Source organism: Equus caballus, chromosome X (assembly GCF_041296265.1).
Source record: "Equus caballus isolate H_3958 breed thoroughbred chromosome X, TB-T2T, whole genome shotgun sequence".
In the NCBI taxonomy this organism is placed as follows: domain Eukaryota; kingdom Metazoa; phylum Chordata; class Mammalia; order Perissodactyla; family Equidae; genus Equus; species Equus caballus.
Window position 1 is genome coordinate 14,794,381 of NC_091715.1, and position 21,842 is coordinate 14,816,222.

A 21,842-nucleotide genomic window follows, 5' to 3' on the forward strand; every position below is an offset into this window, starting at 1 on the left:
CTACTTCTCTTACAAATACGTAGGTACAAAAATCCTTTTAAAAATCTAGCAATATATTAAAATGACAAAAATGACCAAGAGGAATTTTCCTCAATAATACAGGGTTTACTTGATTAGAAAATCAATTAGTACAATTCTCCACAATACAAAAATAAATAAGAAGAAAAGGCACATGGTAATCTCTATAGATGCAGAAAAACATTTGTTAAGAACATTGTCCATTAATTAGAAAAATTCTTAGCAAGTTAAGAATAAAAGGAAATTTCCTTTACCTGATACAGAGTATCTACAAAAAATACACAGCAAATATCATAATTAATAGTGAAACATTGAAAATATTCAACCTTAAGGTAAAACAAAAGGTGGCTCATCTTGCCATTATCAAGAACTATTTGAAACCTATAGTAATTAGGACAGTGTGGCATACACCAATGGAAGAGAACAGACAGCCCAGAAAACAGATCTCCGTGGAGGCAAAACAACTCCAAGGACTTTTTTTGCCTGCCCAGTACTGTCACATGAGCAAGAAATACGTTTCCGTTGTGTTTCAGCCATTTTATGATTTTGGACCTACTTTGTAAAGCAGTTAGCCTATTCTCATGCAACTTCTATTGCTTTAGTGGTCACCCTGTGAATTTTAATATGCAAAAATAACATCAATATTTAAATTAAGATCTTTGCCTTCCTGTTTAAAAACACAAGAACTTTAGAGGACTTTGACTTTCATCACCATCTGCTTTTTTACCTGCTACCGTTATTGGATATTATGGCTCTATTTTTTCCAACCTTATAAGACATTGTTGCTTTTGTACTTAATGATGTTTTAGATCACCCACATATTTATTACTTTATTTACTCTTTTTCTCTTCTTATATCTCTAACCTTCTATCTGAGATTACTTTTTTTTTCTATCCACAGTGCATTCTATACAAATTCTTTTGTGGTGACCTCTATTGGTGTTAAATTTTTAATGTTTGGAAATTTATTTTGCCTACAGTATATTTTGGAGGGAGGGCAGGAGTTCAGTTACAGTTTTAAAAAGTTCACATTGAAATCAAATGCAATGAAATCAAGATAAAGTGAGACCTTGATTAGTACATCCTCCGGGAACAAAGTTCTTGGAAGCAAAGAGTGAAGTGGAGGCTTGTCAGAGTGCTCTTTTGCCTCAGATCCCGCCATGACAAGCCAGGAGTCTAGTGCAGCTGCGAGCAAGGTTGCGCTGCACTGAATCAGATGACCCAGTCATCCGGGAGTGGGGAAGAACTGTCCATGCCACGGGTGTGGGCAGATCCCATTTTGCTTCACCTGGAAGGGAAGAAGGAAAGGAGTTTCCTGCCAAGCCCGGATGGGGCTTCAGCATTGCATGACTTTTATTTCTCTAATTTGTCTGCTCAGGGGCCAGACTTCTAGGCACTGAGCAATGGCTCACAGAGCTTTTCAAAGTTTAGAGATGTGAAACACCATTTTCATAATCTCCTGGATGGGCTTCTGGCCTTGCCGTCTGATGCTGCTGCTGCCACCTACCTTTAACCAAATATGGACCCAAAGATAACATCCTGTTGACCTGAAAAAAGTTCCTTACAGCAGCGAGGAGCAGTAGGACCACGGGACGGGGCAGAAAGCCTCCTTTTTCTAACCCCTTCAGTCTGACTCTTTTCCATTCTCAGGAATTATGGGTAGTAATTTCCATGCCAAGACCAGTGCACTAGCAGAGTTTTTAAAAGCAAAGTGGAAAATGGTGAGGCCTACCCAGACTGATCTTATTCCAAAATAATTTCTTCATCCATCTAAGGCCTATGAGTTCTTAATGGAAGCCATGAGGTTTGCCTAAAGCTGTGAGTTTGTTTTGGTTCACTAAAAGAGTGTTTCCCAAATAGTCATGAACCCAGGCATCACCTGGCTCAGGTGTTAAAATTATAGATTATCTCAACTTTAGTATACATATTGAATTCTTACCTCTCTGGCAGTGCTATCCAATAGAAATACCATGCAAGCCACATATGTGATTTTAAATTTTCTAGTCATCACATTCAAAAGACGAAGAGAAACAGGTAAAATTAATTTTATTAATATATTTTATATTATTTAAATAATATTTTTAATTTTAATAATACTTTAAAATATATATTTAAAATAGACTATTTTACTTAAGTATATTTTATTAATTTTAATGATATATTTTATTATTTAAAATATACATAATATATTTCACGTATATTCAAAGTATTATCATTTTAACATATGAGCAATAAAAAATTACTGAGATGTTTTGCGTTCTTTTTTCATGCTAAATCTTAAATTTCTTTGTGTATTTTATTCTTAAAGCACATCTTAATTTGGACTAGCCACATTTAAAGTGCTCAATAGGCACATATGGCTAGCGGCTATTATTTTGGACAGTACAGCTCCAGGGGAAGGCTCTAGAACTCTGTATGTTTAAAAGCATCCCAGGTGATTCTTATCAAGTAAGTTTGGAAAATGCTGCTTTAAGGAATAGTAGACACTAAACAATGAGCTTTTGAGCCATTTTGATGGCCTCATGGATACACATGTAATATTGGAGTGGAAGGGGCCTTGGATGTCATGTGGTACAATTTCCCCCTTTTACAGATGAAAAAACAGAAGGAACTGATTTGCCAAAGTCATATGGTCTGTTGGAGTCGGAGCTGGAACTAGAATCCAAGTCTCCAGATGTTCTGTTTTTATTCTTTCCACTGCATTTATGTGTGTTCTTCAGACTGCCTGGATTATGTGGGGAAAAAACTGTCAAAGTGATATTTTACCAATCTGGTGTACTCTCTACCTCAATCCACACTTGAATTTGAGGCAATAAAAACTACCACATATTGAGTGCCTATTATGTGCCAGGCACTGTACTGTGTGCTACTTACACATTACCTTTAAACCCTCACAATGAACCAGTAAATATTATGCCCATTTTAAGGACAAGAAGCGTGGAAATATTCAAGTTCGCAACTGGTAAATTGGCAGGGAAGGAGTTTGAACTGGAGTCCGGCTCCTAGGCCACGTCCTCCCCAGCCTGCAGTCCGTATAGACAGAAAGTCTCGCTTATCCAAGCTGCTGAGGCAAGGGCTGGGGGTTCTGATACTGCACTAGGATGGTCTGAAGATCTTCCACCAGCATGTGACCCAGTCACTGCTGCCACGGCCCTTCCTAGTGCTTGGGAACATTTCTCCACCACAGCCCACCTCTTCAGAATGATTGCCAGGCCCCCTCAACCTCCTGCTATGGACACGATCTTCTGTTCTCCTAGCCACCATAGCAAGGATGGAAAAAGCCACCTGCCCTTTGCCTCGACCCTGGCCACGTCTGCATCTGTAGTTCTCGTGTCTAAAGCTCTGGTGGTTGGATTTCCAGGTTCTGAGTTCAAATCGAAGCTGGAGAAGAGTCCTATGTACAAATTTGCCAGTCATTGGATTTGGAAAGGGCATCCTAGAGGAACATGGTGAGGCAGCCATGCCTTTGTATTTGGCAAATATCTGGGAGACCTTTCAAATATTTGGGGTTCGTATAATCTAGAACCTAGTCATTAGTTTGGAATCGAGTGGATATTTTCAGGAAAGTGAAATTGTCGTGTTCTGATTCATATACAGAGAACTCATGAAAATGTATGTGTGCGGAGGGGGTTGGAGAAAGTATTAAAATTGCTGTTGTGCTCAGAGTAAGCAAGGTTATTCTTCTTCCACTTCACAGAAGTATGGGGAACTTAGAGAAAATGCCATTTCTCCCCTTTACCCAGACCCCAATGTTTTGTAAATGGGTAAAATCAGGTCAAAATCTGTAAAAAGCAACCATTGAAATTAGCCTTATAAGAGAAAGTCAAGAACAGCATGCAGAGGAGTGGATACCAAAAGTGGGGACAACTACTGGCCTTTGCCTTTGGACTGGGTAAATGGGTTGACCACAGGCCCATTAGCTTCAAGGACAGACCAGCAGCATCAGCAGTACCGTCACTCAGAGCTTGTTAGAAATGCAAATTCAAGACCTGCTGAATCAGACACTCGGGCTGTGAGGGCCTGGCAATCTGGGATTTAGCCAGTCCTCCAGGGGATTCTGGTACTGCTTTGGGACAGTAGTTCTCAACTACTGGTATATTAGACTTGGACCATGGTGGCTCTTTGGGAAAAAAGTCAATGGCAGCCCCTACCTCTGAGACATTCTGATTTAATTGGTCTGGAGTGGGGCCTGCGTGTGTGTGTACATTTTAAAAGCTCCCCAGGCAATCCTAATGTGCAGCCACGGTTGAGAACCACTGCCGTAGGGAATGCTGTCCCGGCTCTTGGGCCCAGCTCTGCCTGCAGACGCTTGACATGGCAGTGCCTCAGCTCTTTTACCTCTCAAAAGGCACTGGGGACCCAGTTGTTGTCACTGATCTCTACGGTATCTTCCAGCTCAAACAAGCTTGGGAGCGCCAGCTGGTGGTGACCCCTAAAGCTTCCTCCTAAGTCCCTGCCTAGTGTTGGTAACTGGGAAGTTACATCCCTAAAGGGTGGGATCCAGAGGAGTCCTCCCATGCAGCTTCCAGAAATGAAAGGGCTGACTGACTCCTGAAAATTGACATCCCTGAGGAGCTGGTGTGACCTGTTGAGCTTGTAGAAACGACCATCTAGAAAGCCCCCATTCTGTTATCATCTGGAATGATAAATCAGTGGAAGGATTTTCTCTTTATTTCCATAAAAATGTTGACAGGCCACTTAGGAAAAGTTTCCCCCCAAAAAATCCTATTATTGCTGGAGAAAGTTTTGGCTTGTCACTCGGAGTGTGGTGCACAGATGGGCAGGGTCAGCATAACCCGGAGCTTGCTAGAAATGCAGAGTCTCAGGCTCCATCCTAGATCTATTAAATCAAAATCTGTATTTTAACAAGACCCTCTGATTGGTATGCATATTAAAGTTTGAGAAGTCATACCTGGAGCTGTAGGAGACTTTTTAGATTGGGGCCTGTTGTGGACTAAACTATGTCACCCCCCCCAAACTCATATATTGAATTCTTAACCCCCAATACCTCAGAATGTGACTGCATTTGGAGATAGGGCCTTTAAAGAGGTAATTAAGGGTAAATGAGGTCCTAAGGATGGGGTCCTGATCCAATATGACTGATGTCTTTATAAGAAAAGAGACACCAGAAATGCTTATGCACAGAGAAAAGGCCATGCAAGGACACAGTGAGAAGGCAGCTGCCTATGAGACAAGGAGAGAGACCTCAGGAGAAACCAAACCTGTTGGCACCTTGATCATGGATTTCCAGCCTCCAGCACTGTGAGAAAGAAATTTCTGTTGTCTGAGTACCCCTGTCTGTGGTGTTTTGTTGTGGCAGCCCCAGCAAACTAATTCAAGGCCTCTGTTAGAATCTAAGTTTCATGAGAGTTCGTTCACTGATGTATATCCCCAGTATCTGGCATGTAATGGGCATTCAAATTTATTTATTTGTTGAATAAAAAATGATGAATTCCCACTCATTTGGCATAATTAATCCAGGGACATGTTCACAGAATACATCTTTGAGAGGGAATGGTTATAGGGTGTTCTGCTCATCTTTTTAAAGAAATGGTATAAAATGCCAAGGTATAGCCTTTTTCCAAATAAGACCTTCAAGAAAGCTGGCAAATGGCATAAAATCTCCAGTACTTCTCTTCTCTTTCCTATGCTAACCTCTGCAACACGTTTTGCTGTGTGACCGGTATTCTTTTCAATCTCAAAGAAGACTCTGCATTCTCAAATTCTTTTCCAGCTTCATTGAGGTAAAATTGACAAATAAAAGTTTTGTATATTTAAGGTGTACAATGTGATGATTTCATATGTGTATACATTGTGAAATGATTACCACAATCAAGCTAATTAACACATCCATCGCCTCACATGGTTACCATTTTTTGTGTGGTGAGAACACCTAAGAATTACTCTCTTATCAAATTTCAAGTATCCATTACAGTATTATTAACTATAATCATGATGCTGTATATTAAATCCACAGAACTTATTCATCTCATAACTGAAAATTTGCATACTTTGTCCAACATCTCCGCAGTAGTTCCATTTCCCCCACCCCCCAACCCCTGGAAACCATCATTCTACTCTCTGCCTCTATGAGTTTGACTTTTTAAGATTCCGCATGTAAGTGAGAGTGTACAGTCTTTGTCTTTCTGTGTCTGGCTTATTTCACTTACTATAATGTCCCTCCAGGTTCATCTATGTTGTCACAAATGGCAGAAATTCCTTAATTTTTATGGCTGAATTATATTCCATTGTATAAATATACCATATTTTCTTTATCTATTCACCCATCAATGAACACTTAGGTTGTTCCCATATCTTGGTTACTATGAATAATGCTGCAATGAATATGGGAGTGCAGATGTCTCTTCAAGATACTAATTTCATTTCCTTTGGATATATACCCAGATGTGAGGTTGTTAGATCATACGGTAGTTCTATTTTTAATTTTTTGAGGAACCTCCATACTATTTTCCATAATGAGTGTACCAATTTACATTCCCACCGACAATGTACAAGGGAATTGTACCCTTTCTCTACACTCTTGCCAACAATTGTTATTTCTCGTTTTTGCTAACAGCCATTCTAACATGTGTGAGGTGATATCTCATTGTGGTTTTGATTTGCATTTCCCTGGTGATTAGTGATGTCAAGCACTTTTTCACGTACCTGTTGGTTATTTGTATGTTTTCTTGGGAAAAATGTCTATCCAGGTCCTTTGCCCATTTTTAAATTAGATTATTTGGTTTTTATGCTATTAAGTTGTGTGAGTTCCTTCTATACTTAAGATATTAGCCCCTTATCAGATGGACGATTTGCGAGTATTTTCTCCCATTCTGTAATGTGCCTTTTCATTTTGTTGATGGTTTCCTTTGCTGTGCAGAAGTTTTTTAGTTTTATGTACTCCCAGTGTTTATTTTTGCTTTTCTTGCTTATGCTTTTGGTGTCACATCCAAAAAAATCATTGCCAAGACCAATGTTAAGGAGTTTTTCCCTATATTTTCTTCTAGGAGTTGTATGGTTTCAGGTCTTACGTGTAAGTCTTTAATCCATTTCGAGTTAATTTTTGCATATGATGTAAGATAGGAGTACAATTTCATTCTTTTGTACACGAATGTCTAGTATTCCTAACATTATTTATTGAAGAAACTACCCTTTCCCCATTGTGTATTCTTGGCACCCTTGTCAAAGATTAGTTGATTGTATATGTGTGGGTTTATTTCTAACAGTTTGGTGGAGTCTTTAGGGTTTTCTATTTAAAACTCACGTCATCTGCTAGCAGAGACAATTTAACTTCTTCTTTTCTGATTTGGATGCCTTTTATTTCTTTTTCTTGCCTAATTGCTCTGGCTAGGACTTCCAGTACTATGTTGAAGAGAAGTGGTGAGAGTCACAGGGCTGCTTTAGGATTCACAATCAGACTGAGGTCAGTGGGCCTTCCTCTGAGGGCATGGACAGTCTCCCAGCAGGTCCCTGAGTGGGCAGAACTGCTCCCTGATCTTGGCTGAGAGGGGCTGGAGCCCGGTCATCGGCTGCTTCAGGGTCCACAGCCAGGACTGAGATCAGTGGGCCTGTTACCCAAGGCATGGGCAAGTGTGACCCTTCTCGGGTCTCTTAGAGGGTGCTGTTGGCAGGACCAATGCCAAATGGTACTGTATTTAAGTCCCCAGGGGGATAGGGCTATTTCCGAGTCCGTAGCCAGAATCACGGTTGGTGACCCTGCCACAGGGGTGTGGGCCTGCCTTCTCAAAATGGCCCTCCTCAGTCTTGGGCTCCACCAGGGTTTCACAATCTCCCACCTAGATCCCAAAGCTGCTACAAAGGCACTTTCATCTGTGGATGGCTGCCAAATTATTGTTGCTGTGGGGTGATATGAGTGGGGGATCTCCTATTCTGCCATCTTGCTGACATCACCCCCTGTTTCTCAAAAATTTTTTTATAAATGTGGTTAATGCCTCCCCAGGGAGGAAGACAAGGCTTAGAACTGTTTGCTCACCAAATGCCGGGTTACTTGAAATTACAGAAATAGAAAACATACATAATACATGGAAAAAATAGAGATTGTTTAACCATAGCTGAAGCCTGCTCAGCTTAAATGTTCTCTTGGTGAAAGGCTGGAAAAGAAAGGAAGGGATCCCCAAACTCGAGCAGAAAAGACTTTTTTTTTTTTTAAAGATTGGCACCTGAGCTGACAACTGTTGCCAATCTTCTTTTTTGTTTCTGCTTTTCCTCCCCAAATCCCCCCAGTACATAGTTGTATATTTTTAGTTGTGGGTCCTTCTAGTTGTGGCATGTGGGACGCCGCCTCAGCATGACCTAATGAGCGGTGCCATGTCCGTGCCCAGGATCCGAACCGGTGAAACCCTGGGCTGTTGAAGCAGAGTGCGCAAACTTAACCACTCGGCCAGGGGGCTGGCCCCAGAAAACTCTTGTTAAATAAATTACATCCTAATCATACAATGGAATACTCTGCAGCTGTGAAAAAAATTGAGGTATCTGTCTTAGATGTGACAACTTATTAGACATAATAAGAGAAAAAAACAAGCTTTTTGCGTAAAAGGGGGATATATGAACTTATATATGCTTGTGTATGTATAGACCACATCTAGAAGGATAAACAAGAGTTGTTACCTCTGAGGAGAGAATCTAGGGTTCTAATAGGGAAGGAAGAGTTACTTTTCATTACATATCCTTGTGATCTATTTGCAGCGTTACTTCGTATTTGTATTATGTTTTTAATTTAAAATTTACTTATGTGAAAATCAATAAAAATTTGAAAAGTTATTTCACAGCTTGAAGCAAGGCACAATTCCCAAGCTCTCCCTGGAATAGAAAGAAAAATAAAAGATGCTTTCTTCTCGCCCAGTTTATCCTCTGTGGCACCTTCCCTACCTTATAATACCCAATCCCCAAAGCCATAGTTAGTGCCACAGTGACACCTGGCCTCTGTGTCTTGTTAGCAGCAATGTTCTCCTTTCACAGTCTTCCACTCAGTCGATCCTTAGACCAACATTTTTTAAATGTCCATAGAAGTTGGAGGCTCCATGATTGGCATCATTAAAAAGAAATCTAAAATTAACCCTTCATCCACCCAATAGCCCACCCACCCACCCCCTAGTTTGAGAAACGATTATTTTCTGTTCATATTTTCCCTCTTCATGAACTCAGTATGTCTAAGCACTTCCTTCTCCGAAGAGCTGTAGCAAATCCCCATGAGGTTCAGAAAGAAGCTCCTCAGCAGCCACAGCCTGCTAGAACACAGGGCCCTAAACCTGGAAATAAGCAACAACTAAAAAACCTCCAAACACCTGAAATAGCAGTTGTCCTCAAGCCCTATGTTAACGCTCTAAACTTTACTCCTTAAATTTAAGTGATTTTCAAACTTAAGTGTGCATCAGAATCACCTGCAGGGTTTGTTGAAACACAGATTGTTGGGCCCCAGCCTTAGTTCCTGATTCAGTAGGTCTGGAGTAGGACCCAAGAATTATTTCTACCAAGTTCCTAGGTGAGGATGCTGGTCCTGGTCTGGGGACACTTAGAATCTGGGAATTCTACAGGATTAGCCTGAGGTGCTGACCCTTCACTAGAAGCTTTACCAACTCTTTAAAATGGATATTCTTAACATCTTTATCATAAAAATAGTGCGTATTTATTAGAGGAAATTTGGTTTGAAAATGAAAGTAGAAAGAAAAATATATCACCTATAGTGCCAACATCCAGACCTAACGACGCTTGCCATTTTTTGGATCCATAATTCCTAGTAAGCCTGGTTATCCAATTCCCCAGGCCGCTGTAGATGAGCAGCTGCTGTCCAGAATGTGATGGGAGTTAGGGGGAAATTAAAAGTGTACCCAAAGATGGCCTTGATAAATGGCCACTGAGAGTGAAAGCAGGGAGAAGAAAATGTGAGTGGACACCGAACTATATCACCATGTGATTGAATTGAGTATATTCTTCACCTTGACCCAATCATATGCACAGGGCATTGTGGGACCTCTAAGGAGGGGCATCCTCCTCAGCCAATAAGCAGGGAAGGAGGTGGACTTTCTGAAAGAAGAGCCTCAGCTGTATCCTAAAGGGAGAGTTGGAACTGAGTAGGCAAAGAGAAGGGGGAACAGTATTTCAGGTCCAGGGAACAGGAGGAGCAAGGCCCAGAGGCTTCTCTCTGCAGGAACCTAAGCAGAACTGTATTTCAATCAGAGCATCAACAGAGGGGTAGGGAAGGTTAGAGGAAAAGATCGAGACTTGGAGGCTGTGTTACCAAGGGTGTCGTATGCTCTTTTCCCAAGCTTGGGCTTTATCCTGCAGGCATTGGAAAGCCTTTGAAAGATTTCAAACAACCATATGACATGAGCAGGTGAGTACTGTAAATAGACCATCAGTGAATATGCAGAGTGGAGATGTGGCTTTTCCAGGAGTCCAGGCAGAGGTGGTGGTAAGCAATGGAAATGGGGCAGTGGTAGTAGGGATAGAGATGAGGGGGAGGATTGAGAAAATACTCGGGTGGCAAAATCAGCAGGGTTTGGGGACTGACTGGGTGGGCATGAGGAAGATGGAGCTGTGGAGGCTAGTTCTCTGAGGGCCTGTGTGGTGGGTGGCGCCTCCGCCTGGGAAGAGGAGGGTGGAAGCAGAGCTTGTTCCAAGGGGAAGAAGATGTGCGCAGCTTGAGTCATGCTGAGTTGGAAGTTGGAGGTGATATCTCACTTTTCGTATCCCATTTTCTATATTCCCTATTAAAGAAAACAGCTAGTGTAGGTCTCATTTTAGAGTCATTTCCTTTTTTTTAATAAAAGGGTTAAAATTAAGCACCCAAAGAAACTAGCTTCAATTTTCCAGGAAATTATGGGATGTGAATTTCCTCATTCCCTGAAAAGTCAGAAAGATGAAGCATTGCTATGGATGTAAATGTGCCTTCATATGAAGTGAATTATATTAGTCAGGCAGCTTGTCCATCAATTGTTTATAAGAGTCTTTGGCACTCAGAAGTTGTGTATTTATTTTATGCATCTGAATCTCTACAAAACTGTTTTGAAGAAGCTTTGGCCTTAGCTCAGCTTTTCAATGACTTGCTTGGGGGCAGAGGTGAATGTAATCATCTTCTTAGAACACAAGTGGATTTCCTAGAAAAAGAGCAGCAGGGAACACTATGAACAGAATTGCCTCATGCTCTTGGGACAATCTATTCACCACCCAGGTCTCTTAAGAAAAGAAACCAAAATCCATGTCCAGAAAGCAAAGAGGGAGGGAAGGGCAGAATTCTCAGAGCCTCCAAGTGCTCCTGCCTGTTGAGGCCACTTCAATGTTCGCCACAAACCACGGTGAAAAAGAAATTGGGGTTCACATAGTTCTATTTGCAATATTATGGGATGTAGAAAGACTAAATGAGTTTGTTAGCATCCTTATCGGTGTTTTTGACATTTGGTGACCTTCAGTGAAGTGTTTGAAAAGCAAGTCTACCTGTTAGAGGATTCCTTTCAAGGGGGCTTCACCCCTGGATGCACATTGGAATCACCTGGGGAGCATTAAAAAGGGGCACAGAAAGATATTGACCACTGAAATTTTAGCATAGTGGCTGTGCCCCTCACCACCAGGAATAAGTCTGGTTCTACCCCAATGTATTAGATTGGATGATTGTTCTTGATTTTTCACTCCTTTTTCTGCCAGCAACCTTACAGTGCCTCCCGGTAGAGCATAAAAAGTATACTTCCCTGCTCCCATTGACTTTGGGCTTGGCCATGTGATGTTCTCATAGTAAACCATTAAGAATTGGGAGTTGCTTGTTATACAGCATTTTTTCAGCAGTAGCCAACTAATACAACCAGATAAGGACTGACCAACCAAATAAAAGAGCCCCTCAATATACCTCCAGACCATATATTTTTTCTTTTTTTCTTGAAAGATTGGCACCTGAGCTAACATCTGTTGCCAACCTTCTTTTTTTGTCTTCATCTTCTTCTCCCCAAAGCCCCCTGGTAGATAGTTGTATATTCTAGTTGTCAGTGCCTCTGGTTGTGCTATGTGGGATGGCACCTCAGCATGGCCTGATGAGAGGTGCCATGTCTGCGCCCAGGATCTGAACCGGCAAAACCCTGGGCTGCCAAAGTGGAGTGCGTGAACTTAACCACTTGACCATGGATCTAGTGCCTTTTTTCTTTTTAACTACCAAAATTCTAAACTTTTAGTGTGCATGTCCCAATCCCAGCGTACTCTGAGTTTTAGTTTCGTCTGTAAACTAGGGATAATATGCAAGGATTAAATGGGTATTGTAGGTAAAATGCCTAGGACAATACCTGCACATAGTAAATACATAGTAGCAGTTAGCAAGATGATTTAGGAAGATAATTCTGCAGCAGCACAGGGGGTAGTTAGTGGAGGAAAGGGAAGCTAAAATAAACATGCTTATTGAGAGCTCACTGTGTACCAGGCACCGTTCTGAGTACATATCTTTATTAACTCAAACAAATCTCACAACAACCCTCCAAGGTAGGTACTATCATCCCGTTATATAGGTGAGGAAAGTGAAGCACAGAAAGATTAAGTAAGCTTTTTGAGGTCACATAGCTAGGAAGCTGTAGATGATGAATTTGAACACAGGCAGTTGGCTCCCGAGCCCTTGCTCTTAATCACCATCTGTACCACCTCTAATCAGAAGGGTGGATGGGGGGTTCATATGAGCCAAGAGGCAGACCTGGACTAATCTGGTGCCCAAGAGTATGTGAAGTAGAAAACTAATGAAAGACACAAAGCAGAGGTATAATCTAGCAAGCTAACTTGATAACCAGCTGCACGTAATGGGTGTTAGATTAAGAGGCAGGGTTCACTCTACTGCGTATGATTTTTGCAAATCCTGAAAAGATAAAGAAAAACTCTCAATCAGTTGTGTGTTCTAAGAAATTACATCATGTCCCAAGAAGTTATCATGAGATATTTGAGAGACTTGAAACATCTTACACAGTGGATGGAGAATCAATCCAATTTTGGACAGCCATGATCAAACTATGAGAAGACAAGTGAATTTCCACTTCACCCTTTTTCAACCCAGAGATTCCACTTCTTCTATTGTTATGCCAAAGCCATCCACGTCAGAACTGTCTTCTGTGTTCAAGTCTCAAGTAAATGAAAATTAACAATATGCGCATACGACTCTAATACTGAATGTCTGCCTGAAAGTCAATCACATCTCTCCACACCTTCCAAAGACTGATTCCCTCCCACACCCTCCACCACTACCTCACCAACAACTCTTCTCTTTTCCTTTGGTGAGTTCAATAAAACTTGCTTTTATTATGGATTCAAATTTATTTACTTTAAAATTTTCTTTATTACATACAGAAACATTTTTATTATTCAATTGATATATTGTTCTATCTGTAAAAATTCTTCCAGTATCTGGGGTTGGGATGAATATATCATGGTTTTTTTCCATGAAATTAATGGAAACATTTTTATTTAATAACTTTTTACTTAGTAGCAAGGCATTTAGGAAAAAATGAAGAATGATTTATTTTGGCTGTCTAGTGGGAATTCAATACATGTTTCATAAATGAATGGGTGCATACATCCATGAAAATCAAAGGAAGAAGGAGTTTCAAGATGGACAAAGAGGACTAGTGCTACTTCCTATGTAGAAAATGCATACATGGTACATTCTTTTCTTTCTACTCTCTTATTTCATCTTCTTAGTAGCTATTTGGGAGATGTTTTCTCATTTGCTCCTTTGAAATCTAAGATTATGAGATCTAGAGATCAATAATCTTTGATTTTTATAGTCTCTTTTTGAAATATTAAAATGACTAATCCATCTCCAAGTCCTCCTAGGCTACCCCTCCTCGTGAACTAGGCTGGTCCTCAAGACTGGATTGTGTGGTTAAAGACCTGTGTTAAAATGTGGACATTGCCTTGGAAAGGTAGAAAATTAGTTGATTGGAAGCCATTCTAGTGTCGGCATTAATTAGTGCCCTAAGAGGTGAGCTCTCCTCTGCCACATTGTCCAGAGGTTGAAACTTGGCCTAGAGAAGTGTACATGGTTGAAAAGAGACCCCTGGGAAGACAGGAGAGCTCACAAGCAGGTCCTGGATTCCTGGGCCAGGGGAATGGGTTGATGGGAAGAGCTATTGCCTGAATATTTGTGTCCCCCCAAATTCATATGTTGAAATTCTAACCCCCAATGTGATGGTAATAGGAAGTGGGGCCTTTGGAAAGTGATTAGGTCATGAGGGTTGAGCCCTCAAGAATGGGATTAGTGCCCTTCAAAGAGACATGAGAGAGCTTGCTTCCTCTCTCTGCTCTTGCCATGGGAGGACACAGCAAGAAGGCAGCCATCTGTAAACCAGGAAGAGGGCTCTCACCGGAGCCCAACTATGCCAGCACCCTGGTCTTGGACTTCCAGCCTCCAGAATGGTGAGAAATAAATTTCTGTTGTTTATAAGCCACCTGGTACCTATGGTACTATATTATAGCAGCCCAAATGGACTTACAGGAGGTCATCAAAATAGAGGACAAACATGCTAAAAATAAAAAATAGATTTCATTAGTCTCGTTGGAGTTGACCCTAATTGTTTCATTGAATATTGTTTAGAATGTGTTATCCATTTACTGAATATTAGACATATGGTTATAAGGAATTTTTCATTTCAGTGACATTTGTTATAATGATATTTGAATTCTTGTTTAAAAACCAAGAAATGCACATGAAAATTAGAAGTCCAGTCTTGGACATTGCCTTTGGCAAACAGTCTTGGCTGCCTACCCAACAGCCCTGTCACCTTCTTTCTCCGTAACAAATAGATCCCTGATTTTGTTCCACTGTCAGATAGCTACGTGTTTCAAGGAAGGTCAGGACACTTCCCAGCACCACGGGATGAATCTTGAGTAGTCAAAAGCAATCAGAACCATTCTTCTTGCTGATGGTTGGTTTTGGAACAAACTTGTGACACACAATTCTGGTCAATTGGACATGAGGGAAAGTCTTCTGGGGGTTGAGTACAAAGTCTTCTGGGAAAGAGTTTTCTTTACTCAGAAAGATACATAGGGAGAAACTGGTCTCTCTTCCTCTGTCTATGGCAGGTGATAGTAGGACCTGCTGCAGCCATCTTGCGGCCATGAGAGGACAAACGTGTGGACCAATGCCAACATACTGAGGATGGCGGAGCAGAAAGAAAGAAAGAACCTGGGTTCTTGATGATATCGTGAAACTTCTGAATGAACCAACCCTAGAACTTCCTTCCTCTGGACTTGTTACATGAGGTAATAAAAGTTCTTACTATTTAAGCCCCTGCTGCTCAAGGTGCAGCATGATTGCCAGTAGCATCAGCATGACTTGGAGCTTGTTAGAAATACAGAATCTCAGCCTGCTCCAGACCTACTGAATCAGCATCTGCATTTTAAAAAGATCCCCCATAGTTCCTAGCCACAATAAAGTTTGAGAAGCGCTGGTTTAAGCTGTTTGTAATTAGATTTTCTGGTATTGGCAGCTAGAAAGCAAACTGATATCCTGTCTTACAAACCAATGGCAAAGATCTTGTTTTCATATCACCACCAAGAAGAGGATGCACGGAAAAGACAAAAGTATTTCTACTTACGCAAGTCTTTGAGACCTATTAGAAAAGTTCCCTGGCTCTTTAAACTGCTTTATTTTCAATAGCGAGAGGAAACAACTTATCACATAGTAAATACACTGTTTTGGCTTCAAAAGGTAGTGAAAGTAGTTCTTAAAATCACTAAAAATGTAGACTGTACATATACCTTTTGAGTTGACATCTCCAGGTAAAGGAAGACTAAAAGGGGCAAGAAGTGGAAAGAGAGCAAGGCCCCAAAAGAAGTTCGAAACTGTTTATTTGGTTTAGATCAGTAGGACACCTCAGATTCCCTCAGAAACGTAGTTACTCAAGAGTAATTGTGGTGCCCATCCAGAGTGCAAGACATCTCAGATTTCCTCAAAAATGTAGTTACTCAGGAGCAATTGAGGTGCCCATCCAGATTGTAAGACATCTCAGATTTCCTCAAAAACATAGTTACTCAGGAGCAATTGAGGTGCCCATCCAGATTGCAAGCACATTAATAGCACAAAATGAACTAATTCTGAGTTGTAAGAGAAAACAAGACACTCTCATAACATTGTTATTCCTGAAAAAACTACTCAAGTTTCTTGAGGTTGCTCAAATGAAGAAATTTCATGTCATTCTATGTTTATACTGAATTTAAGCAACTGTTACAATAAAAGAGGCCACTAAGTATGATTACTTAATGATCTATTGGTAGACTTTTAACCAAATCCAATTTCAACAAACACAATTCTGCAGCTTTTTTTTAAAGGAAACTTCACTATTCTGTTTTGATTGTCTTTTGACAAGAAGCTCTTGGGAAATCGTTTAGGCTGGTGCTTATCATGAAAACACTGTGATTAGGATTGTTTCATAGCCTGCATTTCTGAAATTTCATTCATTATATTTGAGAATTAAACTAGTGAGCAAAAAATTATGCTGAGGACTTAAAGGTTAAACCAATGTACTGTTTAGTGATAATCCTAAAAAAATTAAGAGCTCAGGTTCCCAAATTTCATTGGCATTTTACACTATAAAAATCACTATATTTACACTATACAATCACTGGGAGAAACAATGGAGATACATTATTCTGCAGTGTTCATAAAAGCAATCAAGTGGCATGATACAAACCCAAAAGAGACTCAAAAAAGAAAAAAAGTCCAGCTGAGCAGCTTCAAAACCTTGCTTTGGTCAGTTTGAATATCTATGGAAAATGATAGCCAAAGCTAAAAAGAAATAACTCCTGGACTGGATATTTGTACATTTACCACTAAAGAACTAATAGAGACAACCTCTTCCCAATAAGTCACTTGGAAGTTCACGGTTCTATTTGTACATTTGTCTCCATGATCTTTTCCACTTTGGCTGCCTGCTTTGCTTTCCTTTTTAGCATCTCCAATGATGGAAATGTACCAGAGAAAGGAAAGGAAAAAAGTTGAGACGCATCTTTGAGTGGTTTCAAGAGTTGACTGAAAGAGGAGGTGGCGATAGATGGACGGTGTTTGTGCACTGCATGTGGAGCTCATGTATCTGTGTCCTCCTGGACTTTCTTCTCATGGGAACCAGCTCTATTTCTTCTGTCAGTTGCATCTCTAATCCTCAGGATTCAGACAAAGATCAGGCTGAAGAGTTTCATGTGGAATTATCAAATACTTGTCTCTACTGTATGCCTGCCATGAGACCCTCTAGCCACTGTGGGGGTTGTGGGGGTGTAGGTATATAGGACTTGTTTCTCTACCCTCAGAAACACTTACATTGTTGCTAGAGAACGCAAACCAAATCACACACACCAAATCACAGTTTTCTTTCTTCCTGAAAGAAAACTTTCAGGAAGTTTTTGCTTTTGTTTCTTCTCCCCCAAAATATTATAGCTTGGAGAAAGCTTTTGGATCATTGGATTAGTTGTCCCCTTCTACAGATAAATTCTTTGGGCCACCATTTTATTAAGAGACTTAGTGAAGTTCTCATAGGCGATAAATGATGGAAATAGCACCTTGGGGTTTTTGTTCTCAGAGCAGTGCTTCTTTTCTGTTGCTCAGTTCCTCCCAGTGAATAATCTCCTTGAAATACTTTTTTCACACAGCTTTCAGAATGCCAAACTCTCTTGGCTTTCCTCCTACCTTACTGAAGATTCTTTCTCAGTCACCCCTGCCGGTTCCTTCTCAGCTCCCCAAACTGTAAACGTTGGAGGGCTCCAGATCTCTATCCTCATACCACTTCTCCACAACCCTCCCTCCCCTGGTAATTTCATCCAATTCATAGCTTTAAATATCATCTGTGTGCTGACGCATCTCCCCCTTCATTCCAGATTTACATATCCATCTGTGCCTACCTGGCATCTCTATTTGGATGTCTAAGAGACATCTCAAACTTAACATGCCCCAAAACTTACTCTTCCTCCTCAAATCTGCTCTTCACAGAATCTTCCAAAATTCAATAAATGGCAACTCCTTTCTTCTAAGTTTTCAAGCCAGAAGTGTGGGCATCATCTTTGACTTTTCTATTTCTCTTGTACCCCACGTCTATTGCATCAGCAGCTTCAAAATGCAACCGAGATCCGACCACTTCTCACCACCATCACTGCTACCATCCTGAGCCAAGCCAATACTCAATTCTCCACTAGAGTACTGCAATAGCTTTGTAACTGGTCTTGCACTTCCACCCTTGATCTCCTAGAGCATTTCCTTACCACAGAAGCTGAAAGGATCCTGTATAAACAGAGGCCAGATCATATTCCTACTCTGTCTCAAAGCCCTCCAGTGGCTCCCCTTCCCACTTAGATTAAAAGGCAAAGTCCTCATAAGGGCCCACCAAAGGCCATCTGTGATCTACTTCCTTGCCCTCCTCCTCCCTTCACCACCTCTATGACTCCATCTCTTGCTAGTCTTTCCTCACTCACTCTGCTCAAGCGCACTAACCTCCTTTTGTTCCTCAAATACGCCAGGCATATTCCCACCTCAGGGCTTTTGAACTTGCCATTTTTTCTGCCAGGAACACCCTCCCCTAGATATCTGTACCACTTGATTCTCTCACTTCCTTCACACCTTTTCTCAAATGTCATCTCAGTGAGTCCTTCAATTTCCATATTTAAAACTCCTCCTGCATCTTGGTATTCTCTGTTCTCATTACTGTTTTATTTTTCTCCATCACATTAATTCCATCTGACATATCATGTTTCACATATTTATTTATTTATTATGTTAGTTAGGGTATTGCCAAATGGCTAAAAGCAAGAAACCCCAGAATACCATGGTCTGAAGAATATAGAATTGAACAGTCTAGACCAGAGGGTATCTTTGCTCCAACCATTGGGAAATCTGGGCTCCTTCTGCTGTGTTGCTCTTCCACCTCCTAGGGCACTGTTCTCATATGCATGGCTGAAGCTGGATCACCGCCAGATCCAGGTTCCAGGTGGCAGAAAAGGGGAAGAGAATGTGAAGGAAGCAGGAGCAAAGTCTGAAAGCTCAATCTAGGAAGTAGTGTAAGTCACTGCCACTCGTATTTCATCAGTGAGAGCTTAGTCACATGACCACACCTAACTGTAACTAGAAAATGGACTTCTGCTGGACAACCACCAACATTTATTATCTGTATCCTTTCTTCCCACTGGAATAGGAGCTCCATGAAGGTAACAATTTTTGTCAGTCTTATTTATTTCTGTATTCTGAGCACCCAGAATAGCTCCTGGCACATAAGAAGAGCTCAGTAAGTATTTGTTGAATAAAAGAAAGAATTGTGGCTGTGAAGGCTTTCCACCTGGGGTTTACAACATATCTCCCCTGGGACAACCAGGCATTGACCTTTTTGACTTTATCACGTGAGAGCTCAGTAGAATCCTACATTCAGGAAAATGAGGTCTAAGATTTCTTTGACTGCATCTCACTAGTGAAGCAGTTGCAAATTCTATATCTGCTAGTGTCATACAAAAGCATACAAAAAGATGACCTTGGCTACTTGAAGAGGAGTGAGCTCCCTGGTTCAGTAAGAGGTTCTAAAACTACATCCTACAGTGATTCGGTCAGGATGGTAGGAGTCAGAAGAAGTTTTTGCATCAATAAAGGATTGGTGGTTAAAATCTTTATCTGTTCTGTGTTACCTAACACGACAATTTTGTATTAGAAATATAGTTCCCTGTCCCTAACTATGGGGGATATTTACGCTCCTAATTAACCAAAAGTAAAAGGATCCAAAGAGCCTGAAGAGTGGCCAGAGAAAGTCTCTGATGATCTGTGAACTTGAGCTCCTGTCTCTCACACCCCGTCTCTTCCCCTTGCAGACAGAACTCTTCCTCATTTCACTCCCCTTCTCAGACAGAGCATACTCACGCAACAGTTTTCTTCCAAATGTTTAAAATATAGCTTTTTAAAACTTAATTGAGTAACCCAAAGCTCCTTGCCACAACCTTATAGGACCAGTCGTATTTTACCAAAAGTTTCCTAGTGTAAACAGATGCTCTGATGTAAGGCTTGGCTCTGTTGGTCTCCAACAGTGGAAGAGAGGAAACAACCATGAAGCTCAGGAACAGAAAAAAAGTTTCCTTCCCTCAGGAGACAAAAAAAATCCCAACACCATTTTCAATTTAAACCAAGCAATGGAACAAAACATGGGACTGCAAATTTTGTCTTTTAAGAGTCTTTATTTACCTAAGGTTTGTATTAACATTCTCAATGGGTGTTGTTTTGGAGATCAACTCAAACCCAAAGAATTAAGATCCAAAGTATTAAGCTGGCTAAAGTGACTTAAATAATAGTGAGGTGTTTGGGGATTTTATTTTTGTTTTGCTCTGCAGATCTCAAAGTGCAAAGATTGAGACTCAACACTCCAAGTGATTTTTATAAATACAGCCAAGATTGCAGCACCATCCCACCTTCTTTTTGGAGAATGTGTTGCTAACTCACAATATGTTGTTGAGCTCTGGTGCGGAATCCATTTTCATAAGAAGACTAATTGTATATTTGTTCTTGGAAAGTATTCTGAGATACTTATCTATGGTTCGGAAGCCTTTTTGTCAGGTCTTTTGAAAAACGGTAAATGCTTCAAAACTTTAAAGATACTGACATTTTAATTTGTATACTTGCATTGTTGAATTTTCTGGGGCACTGAACAAAAATATTAAAGACGAAAGCATCAGTGAATAAATAGAAAGAGATTCAAGACAAGGTTTTTAAAAGAAAAGGGAAATTAAACACACGCACACACACACACACACACACATCTCAGCAGACCCATTATCTGTGGTTAATGTTTGTTTCCATTCACTTCCAAATGATCATCTTTTGGCCTGTTTTTACATTATGTTTGGTTATCTAATATGATTATCTATTATTTTTAATCCATTCTTTCAGATGTTTATAAAGACTCAATTCTTGCATGAGAATATTGTTTCAGTTGTCTTCTCTTTATGTTTGAATTTCATGAAAGCCCTAGATAACACTGCCCAGGAGCTGAAGGCAGAACTTGCTATGCAGACCTAGATCTATGTGAAAGCATTTTACTTCAGTTCTTTGTTTAGTTAGAAATTTGTTAAGACTATTCTGAGGCGAAAAAATATCTAACAGCTTCTACTGAACATATTATATTTCTATTTTCCCCCTGGAAATACAATTAGCGTTACCCTTTCTGAGTTTCCTTTTCACATTTCAGTTTAGATTTTGAGTGGTAAAGGGCATAAGTTAGCCATCAATGAAAATTCTAAGTCCCCAATTGCCAAAGAGTACCTAAAAGTTGAACCATGAAAAATAAAAAAGCATCAATCACGAAATGTCCAGAATGGGCAAGTCTATAGAGCCAGAAAGATTAGTGGTTGCCTAGACCACAGGATAGGGGGCAGGGGGAGATGGGGAGTGGCCACCAATGAGTGCATACTTTCTCTTGGAAGGGATGAAAATATTCTAAAATTAGATTGTGATGATGGTTGCACAATTCTATGAATAAAACATCGAATTGTACACTTTAAATGGGTGAATTGTATGGTTATGTGAATTATATCTCAATAAAGCTGGTTTGTTGTTTTTTTTTAAAAAAGCACCAACCATGACAGGCTTAAAGCAAAGCTTTGGGCAGTGCCAGACACACACACACACACACACACACACACACACACCTTTCCTGCCTGCCCTGTTACTAACTCCAGCCCCAGCCCCATAAAGGCAGGACAGATGTAAGCATCCACTGGGCTAGCCTGAATGGAAAGAACAGGCTCTCTTCGGCAAGAGAGACTGAAAATAAAAAAGGGAAATTTGGCTCATTATAGTTTCCATTTGTGAGAAAATCATTGTTTTCC

The 21,842-nt window shown here is 40.5% G+C and overlaps 1 long non-coding RNA gene across 1 annotated transcript in view; it reads left to right on the forward strand.

Annotated features, from left to right (window-relative positions):
* LOC138921893 (uncharacterized) overlaps positions 1 to 21,578 on the forward strand; it is a 41,578-nt gene extending 20,000 nt beyond the window's left edge. The window contains exons 2-3 of the long non-coding RNA XR_011434863.1: positions 15,081 to 15,260; positions 16,950 to 21,578. This is a non-coding gene — a long non-coding RNA (uncharacterized lncRNA). The remainder of the gene's footprint in view (positions 1 to 15,080; positions 15,261 to 16,949) is intronic.
* Positions 21,579 to 21,842: the final 264 nt, after the last annotated feature.